Below are 23,606 nucleotides of genomic sequence, written 5' to 3'. Positions count from 1 at the left end.
GAACCTTCGCTGCTTCCCGCATACTCACTGTGGCATTCCTCACAAGCAGAATAAATTGTGCTTGCTTGGCACAGCATAGCCTTCAGGCCAGCATAAATTTTCAGTGTCTCAGAAACCTTTGGAGTCCTCTTGCCAAGAACATTTTATCTTTTTTAGAGATAGGGGATTTCCCCTCTTGTGAACAGGTCTTATTGTTCCCTGATTTTGGCCAGCAAGGTTTGTGAAGGGAATGTGTTGCAAAGAGCTGCAGCCTGTACACAAGTGGACAAGCAATAAAACTCTGCTTATTCCCACCCCAACAGCTGTCAACACTAGTAGAAGTTAGGCAGACACCTGCCCTAAGTGATTTTTTAGACTGAGTATTATGTTTCATGCAAACAATAGCCCATTGCTATAAAAGTTGGAAATAATTTTCACTGCTAACATCATGAATAGATGATGTGTTGCTTCTATTCAGTTTCTAAAAATATTTGCCCTTTTATGTCTCTTCGTATTTGCATTTCTTTCTCTTTCATCTCTTTATCACAGTGGGTTTTTTTTGTGGACCTTGTTTTGCCCTTCTTCCCAGAATTAAAAATTCAGAATGTAGTCCAGAGGAAGACAGGTTAAGTGAGCATTAGAAATACTGTAAAGAGATATTTTCAATCCAAGCGATTTAACATTTTTCAGCTTTGAAATTATATGAACATATATCTGCTAACAGTACATTGTTACACATGGAATGAAGTAAAAGAATAAAAGAAACATTTTGTTTGGACTCAAACTGTGTGATCTTTAAGACATTCCACATTTTAATTTATTTTACTTTGTTCTAAAATTGTCTAATACATTATTTCACAAACATGAACATAAAGCTGTTATAGGAAGTTACTAATTACTCTATTCTGATAACCACATGGGGCCTTAATTAAAAAATGTAATCCATTGCAAAATGTACATGTATATAAAGAAAACAAAATTCAAATACATTGTCAGATAACTGGAATTTGTTACTTAAGCTAAAGGAAATAGATACACTTTCTAAAAAAATGCTCAGAAAGCATGATGTTTCTCAATGTTGCAGTTGTTCTTTGCTATCCAGCAGTGAAAACAATAATTATTATCAGTTCTTCATGTTCTTAGGGTTGGCATTGATATTTGTTTGCATGAAGAATGCAACCATGCAAAAGCACAGTAGCACTTTAGAGGAAGAGAGGCTGCCAAAGTCTCTGGTGACGCTTGCCAAAAAAACACTCACAGTAGGGTGTCTCTACTAGCTTTCTATCAGAGTGCATATAGGTCCTGCTCCTAAGGATAATCACCTGCTACTGAATAGAACTATTCATTGAGGCTGAGGGAGTGACTAAAACATAGTCTCAAGCCTTTCAAAATCGAAAAGTTGCCAATGCTCTCATTTTCTCAGGAGTCTCCTGATGCTTGGTTAACTTGGGCTTAGTGCCATGTTAACACTACTACCCAGCTTTCGAACTGGAGTCATCTTACAGCTAGCCAGCTAAAATTTGGGATAGGTTGCCATATGATTCTTTACATCTGTCTATGAAGTCGTGTCCTCAGTCTTTCAATGTATTAAAAAAAAAAAGTCTTCTTGGCAAAAATGATAGCTCATGCTATCATCCTTCTTTTTCATTTTACGTGAGACAAGGTTAATTGAGCCCAAGAATGAAAATGGTATGGTGAATTCAGATATATGTCACTCAGCTGAGAGTAAGTAGCTGGTTCCCATGAATAAATTCTTGCTCTGATGTGAAAGAATTCAGATGAAAAGAGTGAGATGCTGATTTTGAGAGCCTACACACCTTGGGGGAATATTCACTAAAGGGAATGAGTTTTAAAAGTGATGATAAATTGCGCTTCCTGTCTTCTGAACTGTAAGCGGGCAGTTCAACTATTTGTCCAGTAAGTAGATTTTCAAATCTTGAAGCAATTCATGCCTCCTGTTCCCCCATGCAGCAATGGCCTTCATCACCAAGCTCTGTGACTTCCTGAGACATGAGCAACAAGCTGGTGAGGACAGCTGATGATAAATGTTTGCCTTTGCTCTTCCAACTAAGCCATTGTATCCAGAAAAGCCAAGTCACCATAGAAAGGGTTCCCCAACTGTCCTTGGAGTGAGACAGAAATTATATTCTTGCTCTATCTCAGAAGAGGTATGTACTTCCTATGCCATTTGGTTAGAAGGACAATAGTCCTGGGCGTAAAGACCTGAAAAAATATCAGATTTACCTTTCCTACGAAGTGCCGTAACAGCTAGGAGAGACTCACTCATAAACCTACTATCTCTTCTAATACCATGACTCCTGCTTCAGAGAGGTCCCACCTACACAGGTGGGTGGAACGTATGCTTTCCTGTGGCTACCATTAAGGTTACGGACAATGCTAGCTCAGGGCTAGTAATGGGCCTCCAGCTTCTGTGAAGAAGAGTTCTGAGCATTAAGCAGATGTGAAAAAAGACATAGCAATATTTTCAGACTTTTCCGGAGAAGCAGATAAGTCACTGACTTGCTAACTTCTGATTAACCTGGAATTTATCCGGGCAATGGATATATATCTTCAGTGGCCAGGTCTGAACAAGTATGGCCACATTAAGCAGCAGCAAACTTTAAGCCATGGAGGAAGACATTTTATAGATTTAGGTATTGTAAGGATTAGGCACTGCTGAAAAGAGATGACCTAGATAATGATCTGGGCTGTAGTCAAGTTTGGGCTTCTATATCCCAATTTAAACTGACCTTAAATGATCCCTAAATTCTCTTAGTTTCATTTTAGGCCTAAATCTTATGTGGGATTTGGCCCATAAGGTCTTTCTTGGATCTGTTTTGTGATGTTAGGCCCTCAAAAAGACATCTTTCCTCTGAGCTTTGAACAGATATTTTTTTTTCTCAACAAAAGTGTTACTGAATGAAAACATCTGTGATGATTTATATATTTTTATAGTAAACCCCTAATTCATTAGAAGCAGTATCTCCATTCAGAGGATTACTATATAAATATATGCATATAAATCTGGGAAAGGTAACTTTTTAAAGGGACAGACACTTTGGGGTTTAGAAGCATTTTTATTTGTAATGTTGTTTCCAGCTGTGATAAATAAAGGTTGGAATTGCAGTGGAAAATGTAGAAATCAAGACCTTGATACTGCACTGAATTCCAAGTGGGCAGGAGGTTTGCCAACACACGGTTCAGTGCAGGATCAGGGCCCTAAAATCAGAACTTACAAGGACTGACTTTTTTATTCTTCAGTGTTCAAATGGGCTGCTTAAAAAAAACTATAAATGCTTCATCTAGACAGCAGGGCACCATTTCAGGAACTGATTGCCCATTATAGTACTGACAATAAAATAGGAAAAATACCCCAAGGGAAAAGGAGCAGGGCCTTATGACTTTCCCATTGAACTCAATGTGAAACTTATAATTTCCTGCCCCCACTTTGCAGGATGCGTCAGTTTTCAGTGGCCGTTGCATTATGCTCCAAAGCCTCTTTCAAGGAAGTCCAAAATGAAGGGGCTTACTACAGTGGAAAACCAGAGAAAATCATGGCAGAAATCTGGGTTCCACTACAATAAATTTTTCTTACATATATATATACAAAATAATGCATATTTTTTCCTTTATATTGGCTTCCCTCTCCCCATAACTAATCAGCTAGAAGTAATACTCCTTTGATTTAAATTTTCTTGCTAGATTTTGAAAATGTGTTTGCCATACATGGAAGGAAAAAAATCACATTCATGTACAGCCTCATACATTCTCCTTTCCTGCATCAGAGCCAAGAAACCAGTATACATCCCCCTCCTCCCTACACTGTATCTCCTCCATGAAACTTTCAGCAGTCTGTGGTAGCAGAGAGCACCTGTCTGGATAATGCGAAGGGATAAGGGAGTATGTTAAACAAGGGCAGAGGGAATTGGGGAGGGTTGCAGGAGACACACAGCTAATTGAAGCAAAGCATTTTATTAATCTAGAGTGCTTTCTCCAGGCATGCCTGAAATCTAAATAATGATACCGAACTTCAAAGGCCTTATTCTCTATTCCTTGTGCACTCACTACTCCTGTTTAAGTCAATAGAACTTCTAAGTAGAGAAAAATGCAGAATCATACTGTGAATAAGCTGTAAGAATCAATTAGTAAAAAAATCTTACAATGTTTACAAGAAAAAAACCCAAACCAAACCAAAACACCTTTATCTGGTCAATTCTTTCCTGTCTATTAGTAGCATGAGTAGCTTGAACATCAAGGTATGTGATTCTGATCCTTTGCAGAATCCTCTAAAATCCTGCATCTCTTTGAGTCTTCATTGTTTTCCAAATTATTTATTCTGCTGATCTATTCTGATGCCATTGGACACTGCACATACATGGCACATCAAGGATTGTGTAGAGCCTTACTACAAAGTTGCGCAGCTTCTCAGGTGGGCACTGGGATTTGGCTTGTGCATTTTAAAACTCTTCTGTTGTTTCAGCGCCTTTGCATATTGAATTATGTTAATTTCACTAAGTAAACATTAATTACTTGATGGTTTCATAGCGCTTTGAAGCTGTAAGGTATTCTGAAAGTGATCATTATTAATTATGTACTGCTGTTATTTTGTCTTTATTTTTTAAAAGGCAAAGAACCACTCACCCTCTTCCTTAAAGGAGTTCACTTACACAGAGGCAGGACCCAGTTCTCCATCTGCCTCTTCAAGCTGTGTGCGTAAGGATGTCATTTACTGTGACAGGGGACATGGCGGGAAACACTTTTGCACAAAAAGCCCACTTACTGTTACCTCCAGAACCCCAAGTCCAAGGCATTTCTCATTTTTGCCTTCCACTAGCAAAATCATCAAAACAGGCATCTGACCACTCAGCTCTCTGAACAGTGGAGGAAATGTGCTTATCTACTTTCACACATAATGTCATGTGTGAGGTAGGATTTAATCGCTGAGTATGCTATGGGAGAGACTGAAGTTGCTAAGCGTCTTCGTTGATTGCATTTAAATATTAAAATTCACATGAAATTTTGGGGGTTCATTTGAATTTAAAAATTTCTGTGGCAGATTGTTTTCTAAACCTTTTCTGTTATTAAAGAAGCTTAGTTAGCCTGCTGAGGTTGGCATAAAACATTATTAATAATTGGCTGGTTGATATGTTTTAATAAGAAAAGTATTTCACAGAGAAATGGGAGTTCATCCAAATCGATAGAATTTGTGAGAAAATGTCTATTTTAATTAAATTGATTAGATTTCATGATCACAGCATACAGCAGAAGAAAGCTACTCTCAAGATTTATTTGCTTTCTGTTATAACTAAACCAAATGAAAACATAATTGTTTTCTGTATGAATTAATGTACCGGGTGCTGGGGTGCTGGCAGCGAGGGCTGAGTGGCCTCTATGAGGCGGCTGGGGGTGCCTCAGGCCGGGCACGGCTGGTTCCAGCCGGCTCCGGCCCACCCACTGCAGGGCACGGCCCTGGCCACCAGGCTGCTGTCTCAGGGAAAACAAGTTTAAGGGTAAAACATGTTCCACAGCATCTATGCGAAAGGGGTGAGAGCACATGAGAGGCCCATCCGCGCAGCTGCCATGGCAGGCAGGAGGCTCCAGGCCCGGAGCAGAGGTTCCCCCCAGCCCGCGGTGAAGCCCACGCTGAGGCAGGCTGTCCCCCTCAGCCCGGGGAGGCCCACGGAGGAGCAGATCCCCACCGGCAGCCCCTGGAGGCCCCACGCCGGAGCAGGTGGGTGCCCGAGGGAGGCTGTGACCCGTGGGCAGCCCACGCTGGAGCAGGGGAATAGTGTGAGGAGGAAGGAGCAGCAAAGAGGAGCTGCTGCAGCCTGACCCCAGCCCCCAGCCCCATCCTCCTGCACTGCTCAGTGTGGGGAGGAGGTAGGGGAGTCAGGAACAAAGCAGTGAAGTTGAGCCAGAGAAAAAAGGGGGGTGGATGGAAAGAGATATATTTTTGGTTTTGTTTCTGATTATACTACTTTATTTTTGATTTGGAGTCAATTAAATTAATCTTCCCCAAGTGAAGTCTGTTTTGTCTGTGATGGCAATTAGTGAATGACCTTCTTGTCTTCATCTCAACCCACAAGCTTTTTCATCTTATTTTCTCCCCCATTCTGCTGAGGAGGGGAAGTGGGAGAGCGGCTGGTGGGCACCTAGCAGCCAGTCAAGGTCAGCCCACCACAATGAAGCTTTACATTTATGTCTAACAAAAATATTGGGAATTTTTACCATGAAATTTTCTGGAGAAATTTTCATGAGTGCTAGTCACACCTAAGTTTTGTTCTTTACTTAAAATCTTTTCTGTAAATGTTGTCATAGAAGGTAAAAGCTAAATCAGCCGCTGCCCCCCACCTCCAAATATCTTTTCCTCAGTGTTCTCTAAACAGCATGATAGTAAGTACCCATGTGCCTGCACTTGGGGGGCTTAACTCTGTTTTCAGAAATCTGTTGACTCCTTCAAGTTAGAGGGCAGAGAATCACCTCTCCAGTCTTCTAATTTCAATAGTTTTTCTATATGCTGTTTCAAAGGCTGAAAATAAATAAGTAAAGACATAGATAAATACATGGGAAAAAATTAAATATATATAAATAAATAATATTTTCCCTTTGCTCTTTTATCTCTGGAGACAAAAGAGCAGCTATTATTTCACTACCCTGACTTTCCTTAGTGTAAAACACACTGGAAAGATGTTGGAAACTATTTCTTTAACAAATGCTCTTCAGTGCTCTTCTCTGCACCCTTTTTTTCTCAAGGGACATGAGAGAAGTAAAGAATAAGAAGCTGCTAATGCTAAGTATATGAAATATTTCTGTAAGCAAAACATCTTAGAGTAGTACAGTAGTAGTATTTGTTAGCTGGAAGGGCAATGTGGAAGGGAGAGACTACAACAGTCCCCCCCAGACAGGTATATGTTATTCTATTAGTGCAGTTCATATTGTATGGTTGGTGCTTTTTGGGTACAAGCTGACCAACCATTCTTAAATAGTAATTAATATAATTTTAAATTATTTTTTTTAAATTAATATTTTGCTTATTTTATTAATAATCCCATGAATCTAAGGAGTCAGTTTCAATGGATGAAGTTAGACACATGCTTAGGAGTCTGCTCCAACTGAAGCTTGTTTAATAAAAAAGACACCTTTATGTAAAGGTAATTTCAGCACTACTAATGGACATTTATTGTTATCAGGTGGAGGAAAAATGGGAAGGAGGAAGGGAACAAATGATCGTTACATGATAATTACACAGAATACAGAAGGAGTACCAGCAGGGGTGAGATGGAGTTAATGATACACATGGAAGCAGCTGGTGCATCCAAAACATTTTGGCTGATGTGTTCCCAGGCTATGGGGAGTAAGTTGGAGAAGACTTATGCTGGGAAAGAAGCTCCATCATAAAAAAGTTGCCCCTGTAGGTGAAATGCATGAGCAGAAGCTGGTGTACTGAAGAGATGTACTTGAGATCAACAGTAGGATTTTTTTGAGGTGTTTGGAGTTTTCCTCATGCAGCAGTGGGTCACCAAAATTGAGGGCAAGGCTGCTGAGGTATGGTACCGGGGGATAAAATGGTGTGAGATTTTCACCAGGCTGGAAAATTCTCGACATCTTTCAGGGCCAGTGAGAATTTGAAATAAATTCAATGCTGTTATTGGGCTGAAAGATGCACAGCAGAAAAAAAAAATAATCAGGGTATAACACTGTTCCATTCCATTGAAATTTCTCTGGTTTTGCTAATGTTTGCTTAATGTGTACTAGCACAGTAGATGCATTGCAGAGTAACCATTACTTCAATTATGAGACATAATAGAAAGTCACTGAAAGATTTTTTAATTATATTTTTGTTAGTATTTAGATATATAAAGAAGTAATGCTTTTACAGTTACTTTTTGCACATCAGACTAAATTACAGTAAGAAGATAACTAATTAAAGCAGGCTGACGGTCTGTTGATTTTGCTGTGCATTTTTCCATTAGTTTTTCTCATTGAGTTCCTGCCCAGATCTTTTCTTTCACAGATTACCAGCTGGAAACAATGGTCTGCTTGGGGAGAGCAGAAAGAAGCTAGACAGCAAAAAGGGTGAGGAGATTTAAATGCATTCAGTGATATGTAGGTACCTTAGTCCATATTCACAATTCTTTAAATCCCTCCAAAGCTGCTTCTCAGGTTCTTTGAGTAGCTGGAGATGTGTATATTCTGGGCATCAGCAATGAATGTATTGATACACATACAGCCTTCTATGATGGAATAACTGGTTGGGTAGATGAGGGGAAAGCAGTGGGTGTTGTCTACCTTGACTTCAGCAGAGCTTTTGACACTGTCTCCCCTAACACCCTCACAGGTAAGCTCAGGCAGTGTGGGTTAGATGCGTGGATAGTGAGGTGGACAGAGACCTGGCTGAATGGCAGAGCTCAGAGGGTTGTGATCAGTGGCACAAAGTCTAGATGGAGGCCTGTAGGTAGTGGTGTTCCCTGGGAGTCAGTACTGGGTCCAGTCCTGTTCAACTTAGGCTGGAGAGCTGGGCAGAGGGGAACCTCAGGTTTAACTAAAGGCAAGTGTAAGGTCCTGTACACAGGGAAGAACAACGCCATGCACCAGCACAGGCTGGGGGATGACCTGCTGGAAGGCAGCTCTGCAGAGAAGGACCTGGCAATTCAGGTGGACATCAAATTCCCCATGAGCCAGCAGTTTGCCCTGGTGGCCAAGAAGGCCAGTGGGATCCTGGGCTGCATTAGGAGGTGCACGGCCAGCAGGTGGATGGAGATTCTCCTCCCCCTTTACTCTACTCTGGTGAGGCTGCATCTGGAGTGCCTGTCCAGTTCTGGGTTCCTCAGTTCAAGAGAAACAGGGAACTACTGGAGAGTGTCCAGCAGAGGGCTATGAAGATTATTAGGGGACTGGAGCATCTCTGAGAAAAGGCTGAGAGAGCTGGGCCTGTTTAGCCTGGGAGAGAGAAAAGCGAGGGCGGATCTTCCCAATGCATGCAAATATCGTAAGGGCGAGTGTCAATCAGATGGAGCCAGGCTCTTTTCAGTAGTGCCAAGCAACAGAACAAGAGGCAATGAGCACAAACTGAAACAGAGGAAGTTCCATTTGAGTATGAGGAAAAACATCTTTACTTTGAATGTGACAGAGCACTGGACCAGGCTGCCTAGAGAAGTTGTGGAGTCTCCTTCTCTGGAGATACTCAAAACCTGCCTGGACGCAATTCTGCACAACCTGCTGTAGGTGAACCTGCTTTAGCAGAGGAGTTGGCCTAGATGATCAGAGGTCCCTTCTAAGCCTGACCATTCTTTGATTCTGTGATGCCAAGGTTGGGGCTGAACTTGCTTGTGATTAGGGTTTTGATCCAGAAGCAAGAAGTTTGGCATGCAAAATCCTTTTAGAGTCTCAGTCAAGAAGTGAGAAGATGACAGTATGCCCTAGTACCAGCCTGGGTAAATTGACTCACAAACAAGTGGTCTCCAGTTATTCTCCAATTAGTGCTGAATATGAGATACAGACACTGTGTCTGGAACTGTCTGGGACTTCTCAACCCACAGACAAACATCCTAGACACTTGGATGCAGAACCATACTCTATTCCAAAATATTTTGTACTCTACATTCTATGGAAAGATGAAGAATACATCTTTCAGAAAGTGTATTAAAGAATCCATATTAGAGAATTCTGTTATATTTTCTTCTGTTTGAGCTTCTGAATCTATAAAATATTTAATCTAGTAATCCTTTTCTGTGGCATATCTTTTTTAATTAATTTTGAGTTATGCACATTTCCTGAGATGAAGAGTGCTATAGAAAACATTTATTTATGCATTTTCCCAACTCAAGCCCTGAGAGAGAGGTGCTCTGCATTTTTCCAGAACGTGTTGAAACAATATATAACCAAAAGAGAATTTGACCCCCTGGAGTTTCTATGAGCCATTTTAATGGTTCACTCATCTGTTTGAGCAAACAGCCAATTTTCCAAGCTTTGTTAAGTTTCTTTGCTGTAGAATTTATATACTGTTACAGATAGAGTAGCAGGTTCCTTAATCTTTTCACAGCAAATAAGTAGCTCTTTTTAGAAAGATAAAATTGTAATAGCTTGATATTTTCAGAGGAATACCAAATTTACTTGCTTAACTAGCAGCAAACACTTGAGTTTAAATTACTGGGATTTCTACAATTGAAGGTAATGGCAAGATCAATCATGATAGTTGAATATGAGAATTTATAAGGCATGTTTGAAGTCCTACACAGAAATATTGTGTACTGACAAATACTATCACTAAAGAGAAACTACACACAGGAAACAAAGTACTCTTTAAGGGATAGTGTTTAAATTATTTTATTTTGTGATACAAAATATAAAAAGTTACCATTAAATTATTAGTATTTCAGCTTGCTTGAATGTCTTTCCTGTTTATGATTAGAGCTGCTGTGAAAAGGAATTCTAGATGATAAAAAACATTTGTCCTTTTTTTATAAGGAATTCTTAATTTTAAACAGGTTTTTAATTCTAACTAGTGTTGAAATAATACAAGTCTACAAAAAAAAACCCCACAAAAAAACCCAAACCAACCCATCCGGGATTTGATGTCATCTTTGTTATGTTTTGTCACATCAGTGGTAAATATTTTACTTTTTTCTTGTACCTTTTAGTACTTTTTCCTTACAAGCGCCAAATTTTATTGATAGTCATCTGTAGCTGAAAAATATGAGCAGAAGCTTTTACTTTCTTTGGCCATGCCTATCATCTCACTGCATAGGATCCCCAGACAGTTTTGAAAGGGAAACAGTATGACTTCATAGATGAGTCCGTAAGACTATTTGTCATACATTGCTGTTAAGTGTTGAACTACTTGATCAAGTTAGTTTTCTCATTAGCAATATTTTTTATATAAAGAAGTCTTCCCCACATCCACCACTACATTGTTTGAATTAATTTATTCTATTCCTTTTCCATTCTGTTTTGTATCAGCTCTTCATGGTTACTGATTTATTTCTGCTTTTGCTCTTTTACTTGATTTACCTTACTCTTCCCACTGCTCGTCAGAAAAGACACTATATTTTTAGTAATGTTTATGTCTGTGTTTAAGTGTTACTGTTTATTGTGTTTATCATAATAGTGGTTGGAAGATAATCTTCCGTAAACTTCCCATTCTAAACTTGCTAAACTTCCTGATACTTTGACAAGTGTAATTTTTCATGGATAATTGTTGAATGACCATGTCTGGATGTGACGTGCTGTGTATCAAGTTCTGTATATTACCTAACACAATGAAGCTTTTATTGTAAATGTAAAGAAAAGTAACTCCGAAAGCACTTGGCATCACCAGGAAGTCATATTATAATCTGGTGGCACTTGTATGAATTTTCCCATAAAACATAGGTTCAAAGTGATGTTGAGAATGACTGCATAATGAGACATCAGGTACTGTGACTTTATATTTCTTGGTAATTAAGTGTTGCATAGCATAGATTTTCTCTGTAGCCAAAGTTCATATGGGACAATTTGATTTCTATTGCTGCATCAAGAAGGAATATGTACTCTAAATTATAATGCCTGTAAATAATCCACCATCTGAATTTATTGTGGTGGAAAACTAGTCATCTGAGCCATATAGTGTAAAGAAAATAGTAAAGAGGGATGATTCTTTTAATTTACCTTTACAACCTACAACTAAGCTATTTTTGTCAGCTTTTTTTTTATTAGTGGAGAGAAACACACCCTTATTTGTGATTCATATAACCCTAAAGTGGATATCTATAGTTGGTTACACAAATTCCATCTCTAGTGCCTATTGATCTCCATTGAATATAAAAAAAAAAAGTGACTAGTAAATATGCAGATGTCTTTCAGACCTCTAAAGTTATGTGAAATGTCTCCTGACCACTTACTTACATGCTGTGATATAAATATATTATGTTACTGATTTTTTTTTTTTTTATTGCTGGTTATTGTCAGCTTTTGCAATACTTCTGTGCAAAATGTATATCCATTATATTCTGTACTTTATAAGGCTACATGGCAGAACTATTTGGTCTTCCCACTAAAACAGTTATTTTTATAGCTCAGTCATTTCAGTTGGTAAAATATATTCCAAAAATATATAGTTTGGACTTGCCATAGTTTGTCTTATTTTCTGTTACAAAATACAAACTATAAAAATAAAATTTGTCAACATCAAAATATTTTTGGCAGTGTAGTGAATACTAAGAAAATACTAATCTCATGTAAAAGTAAATAATTTAAAAGCTGGATGAAGAGCAAATATAGATTTAAGAAACTGCTCATTAATAGAAAAATACAAGAAAAAAGATATTTTGGATATCATTTCTTTTCAGCAGGGATTGCAACATTATGAGAACTGTTTGTTAATGATCATCTATAAAAAGAACAACCTTACTTTGAAAGCATTGAAACAAAATTAAAAATATGATTTTTCTGAAGTTTTCTGGCATATCACAGTATATTTGCTTTTTCAGCAGCCTGCTGTCACCAATTTCTTTTTAAGACTTTGTTTTCTTTAGAATCACATTTACTTTTTTGTTCTATAGCTCTCTTTCTCCTTGTTTCCCAACTTCTCTAAGTTTCACTGAATCGCAGAATCAGAGTGAACAAAAAGAATTACCCTGTTCTGTCTCAGCTGAGACAGTATCTGCAGTTGGCATTACAAATGTGAGAGTGAAGCTTGTAAAGAGAAATTGTTTCTGTTTCCTTTATAAATAACAAGCAAGCTCACCAGTGGAAATAAAATCTTTAGGAGGAAAGTACAATTTTTACCCAAGCTTATTCAATTGCAATACTTTTCAGTACCTTTCTATTATATTTGTGCCAATATCTTAAGTCATAAATCTTGACATCTGCTTTATTTAAATGGAAATTCTTCAGTAGGGAATGAATATAAAATAATTTTAAAAAAGGAAGCGACAATAACTACAAAATTAACAGAACTGTAACTAACGACTGTTTTCTCTAAACCCTTTTTTCTTTAACAGACTTTCAGAGTTCCAAGTGGGAAAAAAATTAGGCCTTAGGTGTTTGTTTGAAATCAATGGAACTTATCGTGGGTAATTAGAGAAACCTCTCTATTGCCAAGAAAAAAAATAATAATAATATTTGGTATTTGCAAAGAAAAATAAAGATATGTATTTTAAGCACATATTTCAGTGCTGCTTGTGAGTTATTAACCAGGTATGGTCAGAAAATATCTGATCAATGAGTAGTTAATGTACATTAAATAAGACATGAAATACACATATTAATGAGGGAGAAGTGTTTTTAACTTTCCTTGTTGCAGTGCTTTTTGTTACCAGGCTACCCTGTCTTCCAGTCCTGATAAAAATAAGCAAGGTAAAGCAAGTAGTAAAGGCCTCAGTATAAAACAGTAACTTCAACTGCAGTTATAATGCAATATCAGTGTTTTCTATCATTTTGGCCACAACAAATCCGTGGGGTTTTGTTACAATTTCAGAATGATTGATCAAAGAAGAATTTACCAGAAGCATTAAGCCATATCTAATCAACAAGGCACTAATTTTATTGTAACTCTGTGCTGGCACCAAACCCAATATGATCTCAGAATATAGGATTATATGTATTGAACTATATTGACATGTACTCCAAAATTATGAAGAAATTATGGTGATTTATTTAATTAAAAGGATAGGTGTATTTTGATTTTGTCCTTTCTTTTACATTTTGATTTATCTTCTGTTATTTTCACATCTACCCAGTCTTTAATTCAAAACCTCAAAACCAAAAAGCCGTATTGGAGCATAGAAATAACACTGGTTGTGAATCTATATTTATTGTTGCACACAGAAAGTATTTTTATTAACAATACTGTTAGAATTCAGAGGAGGTTTTTTTATGATTTGTTAGTTGTCTTGTACAGATGATTGGTGCATAAATAAAACTTGTTTTCTAATTGAGATCTAAAACTCAAACTGAGATTTGAAATTAATTTTGTTAGGACCAGTGGCACTTCCTGCTGGACAAATTTTTTCTCAGTTATTTTTTCATTGTTTTCCTCACAGTGTAGCTATGTATGTTAGCAGCCTGAATTAAATGGCTTATTCACGTAGAAATGCAGTAGAGTTTGACCTTGAAATGGGATCTTAGATCACAACGTTGCTGATGACCTACACATAGAAAAAAATCATGGCATGTTGAGGTAAAAAAAGGAAAGGAAAATGTAGAGGCAAAGTAAAGTGAAATGAAGGAAACAGAGAAGAGAACGTTCTTTATTAGCTGTATGAACTCTGCAGGAACAGTCATAGGAAACCACTTTTTCCTTAAATATGTCATTACACTTAAATGTTACATTATTATTTAATGTCTTTTTTTTTAGCTATACATTCCACATTGCTTATTTTCTAAACCTCTGAGAATGGAGCAATAGGACTACACTTAAACCAGCTGTAGTTCCAGTTAAAACAGAAAATAACCTCCAGATGAATTCAGTTTTAGAAAATTTTCATTGATGACAATTGAGTAAACACACAGGAAAAAAAAAATTACCCCATATTAATGGTACCTCCCCACATTTATATTTCTTACTTTTGCTGTGGAGAGGGTGTTTACTTTTCAGGACATGGCCCTTACACTATCATTGGTACATCATGTTTTACTGGGAGTGCAAATATTATCACCCTATAAGCTTAGTTGCATTTGCATGCCCATGTTGTATTGTAAAGTGACATTTAGCAACATTTACTTTTTTGGCTGCCATTTCCTCATCTTGCATAATGCATTTTTCTTACATTAGAAGCTGAGGCACAGGAAAATTTTAAAGTTTGAGTGCACCTGTGGGATGACAGTGTGATAGACATCTGTGAAATAAATGCAGACGTACGGTGAGCAGGTTCAGCTGCAACCCCCTAAATGACATTTTATAGTATGGCAGTCTTAAATGGTAGAATGTTGAACAATTGCAAAAAACCCATACCATTACATCATGTAAAACTGTAGTACAAGGGGAAAAATTACAACAGTGTACAAAGCTGCAGCTGATCCTACTTGCCATATGGTATGTCACTCACTGTAACAACACTTACATTCCCTCAGTAAGTGCCCTTAAATATCAGGGAGCAAATAAGGCAGTACACAGATTGCAAAAGGAATTTGTAATAATATACATTATGAACTTTGTACTTTGAGGAATCGTTCTACTCTTACATTAACAGAATACCATTTAAAAATGCATATATCTTAGAATATTCATTCCCAGAGGTAAATAATTTAAAATCTGCTTGTGCAAATGGTTAAAAGCAAGGCTTCATTACTCACTCTAAAACAAACAAACCCAAAACCCCCAAACCCACCAAACTGTGAACAAAAAACTGCTATAATTTCTCTCCCCACCCCCCTTTCAGGATGCTGTGATTTTCACACAAGTGCAGTTTTTGTATATTTATGTATTTTTTCAATGTATTCTGTTCCAAGTGAACCTGATGAGAAACCAGCTAGCTCAACTTTGTTTTAAGGATGATAATTTGCTTTTTATCGCAGATGTATGGTAAACTATTTAACTGTTCATTATTTCTCACAATGCAAAATCTAGAGAGCATTCACACGAGTTTCATGCAGCAGTTTTGAAATAAACAAAGGAAGTACTTTGCCATATCATGCCTATAATTAAATTGTGGAACTCATTGCCACAAGATGTTGCAGAATCCAAAAGTGTAATTAGATTCTTAAAAAGACTGAGGACATGCCCATCTTCTCTACTGAACACAGAAGTCTGGAGCCTTCATCTCAGGAGGTCCCTCAGACTCTTACTGCTGCAAGAGCGTGCCAGGAGAAAGGATCACTCTAGGCATGTTTGTTCCTCATATTCATGTCTGGTGAAGGAAGAATGTTGGAACAGATAAATCCTTGTCCTGATGTGATCTGCTATTTTATGGAAGTATTTACATTGGACTGAATTCAGATCCAGCAGTGTGTTAGCAATTTGCTATGTCTTCCACTGGATACTGAAACATGGGAAAAACAACAAAAAAACATTTACTAAGTCTGGATTCGGGTTTCATTTGGTTTTTTCCCTCACCCCCACCCCACCCACCCCAGCACCCCCTGGAAAAATACAAAAGAAAACTGATTGTGAGGTAAACACGAATCATTACATTATATATTCTTTTCAGAATGGGTGAGGTTTTAGAGATAAACAAGTAACTTTCTATTCTAACAGCCTATAAGGGAGAAATCAAGTCCTTTATTCATTAGGTGAATGAAGAATTGTTTTGACATTGGTTTCTGATTTTAATATCTTCTTCATGTATCTTGCAGTTCATTTGTGTGCTGGAACCATCCCTGTCCTATGGGATGGTGAACAGACGACTGGAAGATAAATATATTTTTTTACCATTTGCAGTTTCTAAGATCTTCTTTCCTGACAGGAAAGTAAGTATTTTTTTCACCAGTTACTTTGTAGAAAGTCAACACTTCTCCTAATTTTATTGGTAGGGTTTCTGGCTGTACTCAAGCAAAAATCTTATTGGTTTATCTGTGAAAATTTTAAGCACCTTTGTGATTTAGCTACTGTGGCAAATCAGTTAAAATGTACTACTAAGAAAAATTCTGCACTGACAGAGAAAAAAGCAACTTGACTATACAAGTTTCTTCTATTTCTAAATTCTACAGAATGATTATTCTCTAGGTGTCACTTGAGGAAGCAAAAGTGGGTTGAGATTAGGATCTGAGATCTTACAAGGTCTTACAGAGTGAGATGTGGTCAGTACACATGACATCACTTCTGAGGTGGTTCCTATAGTGTGATGTCCACTTTATTTTCTTTTCAGCTCTTTGGTAGATTTTTCTTTTTTAACTTTCCAAGCTAATGGAGTATACAGCAATAAAAAGTAACTCCAGTGTGGGAGATGTGGTAAGACTTCCTTGCTATTTTTCCAGCAACTTTGACCTTATGCACGAGTCAGGACATTGTTTTTTCTACTGACTGACAGATCTAATTCTTTATGAGACTTTAGTCAGTAAACGTCCTAATACTTCTGCTTACACTTTTCATATACCAACTCATTGTGTGGCTTATGGGAACTTCACTTATCTAAACTTTCTCTCACAGCTTTTGTGACCTGAGAGTTTTCTCTGATCAGTCTGTAGGATTGTGTGTTTCTACAAGCTATTTCCTCTGAAATGACAGGTCTTTTCTGCCAACGTTTCTGTCATCACTACTAATGCACAATGTTGGAGAATGCCCTTCTGATTTTTCCTGTTGCCCTTTTCCACAGTTTACTGCAGTATCATTTGTTGCTTCTCTCTGTTCTTCCTCAGTAATGCACTGACTGAGCCAGGGCAAGTGACCTAATGGTTTCATCATCTGGGATTGCAGACCTGTCTTTTCAGTCATGGTACTTGCTATCTGGGGATCAGGGTCAATATCAGTCCTTGGCAGAGTTTTTACGTTTCAGGGTACTATCTCATCTGCGTGATTTACTGATAGTTTCTCAGGAGCTGACAAGAGTGAGCTTCAAGTACATTTTCTTCAGCTGTAACATTGGAAGAAAATGTTAGTTGGAGCAAGCAGATTATCTAAACAGAGCCTGATGAGTCTGTGTCCCTGCTCATTGATCTTTCTTAATCCATGTTTGCTTAATTCATTCTAATCCACGACCTTTGCTCCCACTTTAGCTTTGCAGTGCCCCACTTTCAGCAGCACGTCGTGCCTCAGCAGTGTCACTGTGTTAAACTCCAGGATATTATCATCTTTGGCTGTTGTCAAAAAGAGGGGACCTGGACAATGGTCAGGTTAACTGGCAGGTTTTACAGCAGATTAGAACAATAACTGCTGTAAAAGGATTATATCTCTTGAAGATTAGAGTTCTGTCCCTATATAGGAGTGCCGATGCTTTCTTGTTTTTTAAACACAGTCTTTGAAATTATGAAATAAATAGCAATTGAATGGTGGAACACAGCTTATGTGTCAGTGATTGTATTTTAGTGTCATACAGTATTTTTGTGATGAGTGAGAAATTCAGCTCACAGGTTGTAACAGTGAAGTTTGTGAAATGTATAGTGAGAGCTGGGTGCTTTTATGTCGTGATAGTATTATTTTCCTGAAAAATTAGAAGACAGAGATATTTAACTGTATTTTTTCTAGGTTCCACCAATTAACACAAAGTAGCTTTTCCATTATAAGGCTTCTCTCATATTAGGACATAGCAATAAAAGATTGAGTGATACTATATAAAAGCTTTTCAGCTGACATTTCACCTTGGAAGTGCAGATAATTTTCACTCCAGAGTGTCATTGTGCATCAGTATATACAGACTACTTGTAAACAGAAAAGTTTTATCTTTTTTTAATTTGATAGACATGCTTTATAGCCTTTAACAGACATTTGAGGGACACACCTTGGAAAATTATTTATAAATTATATATTCTTCTGTCTTCATTTGCACAGTGTATCATATACAAAATGATTGTGCGGCTTTCACTCTCTCCAGCATATTTTAAACAGGTATAAATTATCATATGTATCTTTAAGCACAATGAACTTACTTGGAATGAGACTGGGCAAACATAAATTGAAATGGACAATTAGAAGAAACACAGGTAGAATTGGAACAAAGGAGCAACAGAAGGAGATAAAAATGTTAGACAAACAGTTGTGAAAAGTTACATGCAATGACTCTGCAAGCCCTGGGGTCCTTACACAGCAACTTGAACACATAGTACTTCATGTAGCAAATAGAAAATGACACTTGCCAGAATCTGACCTTGCCAGAATTATCTGAGTAATATTTCTAGTATGATCGAACAACTTTCTCATTATTTCAGGCAGTAAGAGGTTTTCCAGAAAGCTCTGTCTACTAGTTCTTATTATACCCTGTTTTTATAAATGGAGAGAGAGGTGTATTAGGAAATAGCAGTGCACTTAGGTTTTAACCTTTTTATCTAGGTTCTTGTTTGATCTACACTACATGGGTGTCTGAGCAGTTTCCAAATGTGAGTTCCTTTACTTTTCCAGGGAAACACAATTATTGTTGAAAGAGAAAACTGAGGCATAAAGAAACTGAAAGTAAGATCTTTAAAGGAATTCAAGCATGTAGAAAACAAACTGGGCAGAACTGAGATGTTTCATTCTCAGAAAATGACAGGATCGCATGAACTGAAGTTTTCTCCATTTAAGATTATTTTTTTTAATGTAATATCCTGTTACTTCACATGCCAAGGAGATTCACCATCTTGGTTGTTCTGAATATATAGCATATCTCTTCTGCCCAAGGTTTATGGCTAACATTTAGTCCAGCACAGATCAAAGCAGTCACAGGTGTAGATACTTTTGTGCTGCATCCTAATGGTTAAATTACCTTTCCAAGAAGCAATTCCTCTGTCATGTTAGCCTAGAGGACCCCTAACCCTGTCTCTCAGAACAGGAGGAGTCAGGTGATGAATGTGGGGGTCCCTTGCCATTAAGCCTTTTGTCTATTTTGTACTCAAGAACAGAAGCATCGTGGGACCAGAAGAAAAGTAAGGAAGATGAAATCTGGGCATGCATTCTTATTTCTATCATCCTAGGCACTGTGAGGACAAGCCTGGCTTTTAGCTTCTTTTCCCAGGACTGCTTCAGCATTCAATCCATTGAGATCTAATGTAAAATTCATAAAACCTCCAAGATCGGGTTTTATAATTACCGTCTCTCAGGTCTATGCTCTGGCCTTTAAACTGCAATATAAGATTTCCCCTTGCTTCATTTCCTTCTCCCATGGTCCTTGAAATCTTGGCTACATGTTGACCATATCTCAGCTGCTGATGTATTGGGTTCCCTTTCTCATTTTGCATCCCCACACACTCTGTAATCTGAAAGGTATATGCCTAACAGGTAGGATCTGTATTGCCTGGATAATAGTATGAACCCTCTTCTCCATTTCCTTCTGTAGCTGCTGCCTCACCTCCTGACTGGGTTTTTTTGTTTGTTTTTGCTTTGGTTTTTGATGGGGTTTTTTTCTTGGAACAATTGTCTTTACCTTGAATTGTGTGATGTTACAACCCCTGAGAGGTAAAGAGAAGCAAAAGTGGGAGTTGTAGCCCATAATCACCTCACTTAGGTACCAAACTATCTATAGATACCTAAGACAAAGGACTTTTGCTTAATAATTAAGACTGGAATTGCCTCAGGCTTCTCTATAGTTAGCACAGCAAAGCAGCCTTCTCCAGAGACAATTTCTCTCTCTGGAGAGAGTAAGTGTCCAGAGAGGCTCTATAGACAGCCTAGATTGTTAAATGAGGTTTTAAAATTATAAAAAATACAAGAGAGAAGTTCGAAGATTATTAGAAATTTGACTCTAGGTGAGGTGAATTCTACAGGTATTAAGAAAGGCACTTGTTTTTTTTTTTTTAATATATGAATTTATGGTGTATAAATTATCCTACTATTGGTAGATCCTTATAGGAATGCCTGATTTCAGTGGGTTTCTTGGGGCTCATTAGTGGGTGTTGGGTATCAAGGAATTTCTCTCCACAGCTCAGTTTTGGTCTTGGTGTACTGACTGCCCATGGTTTATAAATGTTAGTTTGTTTGTAAGTTCTATTTTGACCCAAGCACTTCCCTCCTAAATTAAATCCAAGCATAGTTCAGTGCATTGCACACTCAAATGCTTTCAATAGGCATTAGAGATGAAAGGGGGTTTTCTCCCCCTGCCCTGAGCAATCCTTCATTATTATCTACCAGGCTGGGGACCTTCCCACACTCCCCTATGTCCTTGGTCACCCCCTCAAGATAGGTAGCATATGACCACATTTTCATGCTATAAAAAACCTTTCAGGTGGGCTGCACAATTGTCTCATTATTTCAGACAAGTTGAAGTCCTTTCTTCAACCCTCCTATCAATACATACATATACACACATACATACACACAGATCGACAAAAATATATTTAAATATATGTTTTATACACACACACACACATATATATATATGTATATTTACAAATGGACCCTTGTATAAGCCATGCAAGGCCCAGAAAGGATCTAAAGCCAAGAACTGCTCATGCAAATACCGCTAATCTATCCTAGAAGAGACTACTTCTGAGGCTGGCTGCCAAGCATCCCTCCCTGGGGTGAATGCAGTTAGAAGAGTGTATGTAGTCTGATTTGCTACAAATTGTACCCGCAACTTTTCAGAAAATGTTGCATGTCATCAGGCTGTTCTCTTATCCTTCTTTTTCTGTTCTTATTTCACGTACCTTTCTCATCTCATCATTTTATTGTAAAGCTTTTATTTTTATTATAGGCTCATAGACCCGCTTTCGATTAAGCAAGACCATAACAATAATACATTTAAATGTCCCAACTAAATAGGCTGTAAACTAATTTAGTTAGCCAAAATAAATATATCTAAAACATATTATGCATAATTTGGGGGGAAAAAGTGTTTTAAAACATACAAAAGCTAGACAGTGCTTTTTTTAAAAAAAAAAAAAAATCCTTTAAAATATCTGTATGGATATATACATACACAGAACATGAATATCCTTGAAGCTGAGGAAACCCAGCTTTTTTGTAATGGATTTCTTTTGAGCATACCGGAGGCAAACTTTTGCATTCTGAGAGAGAGAACAAATGGAGGCAAATAATGAAATCTGCAACAAAGCTAAAAATTTAAGATAGCTCTTGTGCCTGCATATCCTTTGGAAAGTATTAGCTAATTATATTTAACATGGAATGAGAACATAATTCCCACTGTTTTGACAAATAGCACATTAGGAACTTGTAAATAATATTATTAAAAATAGTTGTCCTTGTCTGTAGTTTCTTCTTTGTAAGAATAAAATTGATTTGAGGCCCATCATTCACAAGATGTGCATTATAATATCAAAGAAGCAGTCTGAGACACTGGAAACTGAAAATCCTGTACACTCTCTTCACAGAGGGAGAAATTTGCTGCTGTAATAAGAAGATAAAAGGAAAGGTATGAGAAGTCTATGATAGCAGCATGATCCCTTGTGGTAATCAGATTTTCAGTCATGGTTAATTTGAGTCAGTCATTCTACTAATAATATTATCCTGACTATAATCTAAGCATAATATTGGTTTCCATTGAGAAATGTAAATTGTAGATTGTTAAGCATTTTTAATTTTTTTATTAGTTGACTAATTAAACTGAATTGCTCACCTTTTTTTTCCCTAAAAAATTCCATGCAGAGATGAATTTTAATACTTTGTATTTAAACACATCATCTTTCATCCAAAGATCCAAAGGTGCTTTACAGTACAAATATTAATTTGTACTGTACAAATGATCTCGCAGCAGTCCAATGAGATATATTAGTAGCTGTTACTTTTTTAAGACTGTTTTTTAAAGTGAAATGTTCACATTCTTCAGCAGGATATAATAACAAGAGCATCTGCATATTTGCAGAGTCCTTCTCAAATCAAGGGACAGTGCTTTCTGGTAGCAAAAAGATTTGATCCATGCAGTAACCTTACTGAAAGATAATAACTCACATTAAAAGTAGGAGGGTTTCTTTCCATTAACTTCAAAGGGGTCAGGTTTTCACTTAATAATGCATAATGGTAGCAGTGTCAGAGACAGGTATAGAAAGGGAATAGTCAAAATTGTCAGGTATTCTATATGCCAGTGAGATGCAGAATATACCTGCACAGAAGTTTGATATGTATGTTTAGTTGTTTCCCAATAACATTCTTAACTTCTGTTTTCTCTTAAAAAAAATGTTATGTGCGTAAGTGCATCGCTTTCTTCAAACATGAGGCCAGACCTAACGATGAATCAGTTTTGATCCTTAAAGCTAAGATGCAACAGAGCAGTAAGAACCTACTTTCACAGGTATGCTGCATTGAAGATCTCTTTTGATTACATGTCATCATTGTAACCACACTTCAGAGTCAATGAGCAAAGTCAAATGAGTCATGACATCAAGCCTGACTGCAGGAAGTGAACACACTGCAACTATACATGGTATTTAGTTTCCCTCTTATGTTCAGGCTCTTAAAAAAAAACAGGGCAAAATTTAACTTTTCTTTAAACAGAAATGAATTCCAGAGTAATTTATTTTTCACCTTTTAATCTAGATTTAAACTCAGATAACAAAAACCAGAATGTGGCCTTCGTACTAAGGGTAAAGCTTTAAAAAAGTGTGCTGTAATTGTTAAAGACATAGTAAAATCAAATACATAATGATCTTAAAATGATATACTGAGTACTCTGTATTAATCAGATCTATGCACAGAGACAGAGCACTTCAAATATATGACTAAAAAAAGACGCATGCCTACCTGAAACAATGTCCTTGGATATAGTGCTTACCTTAGGGTATTGCTTAAGGCCCTTGCACTGAAATCATAGATAAGCTGCTTGGCAACAAAAAGGCCTGAGTCAATTATGGTAAAAAACCACTGGAACACTCATAAAGCACATGTAACAGCTGCATGAAATGGCAAAATGCTATTATTGCGAGGAGAATAAGATGCATCATTATAAATGAAACACACAGAGGATTGTTATCAGCAGAACAATTGTTATGTATTGAGCAATCAGGAACACCCACTTGGAAATCCTTAACGAAATGCTTAACATTTTATAAATAGAATTTCCAGGGAATTCAGAGATCAATACAACTGTCTAACCACCTTCCACCTGTCTGGAACTGCCTTCCAGTAAGAG

At 37.3% G+C, this 23,606-nt stretch overlaps 1 long non-coding RNA gene across 1 annotated transcript in view; it reads left to right on the top strand.

The window, feature by feature from the left end:
• Positions 1-23,606, top strand: part of LOC130145240 (uncharacterized) — a 76,496-nt gene that overhangs the window by 23,953 nt on the left and 28,937 nt on the right. Inside the window, exon 4 of the long non-coding RNA XR_008820423.1 lies at positions 16,252-16,365. This is a non-coding gene — a long non-coding RNA (uncharacterized LOC130145240). The remainder of the gene's footprint in view (positions 1-16,251; positions 16,366-23,606) is intronic.

The sequence above is a fragment of the Falco biarmicus genome, chromosome 2 (genome assembly GCF_023638135.1).
Source record: "Falco biarmicus isolate bFalBia1 chromosome 2, bFalBia1.pri, whole genome shotgun sequence".
Lineage (NCBI taxonomy): Eukaryota > Metazoa > Chordata > Aves > Falconiformes > Falconidae > Falco > Falco biarmicus.
Note: the sequence above shows the minus strand (reverse complement) of the source record. Positions and strands in the feature narration are given on the sequence as shown.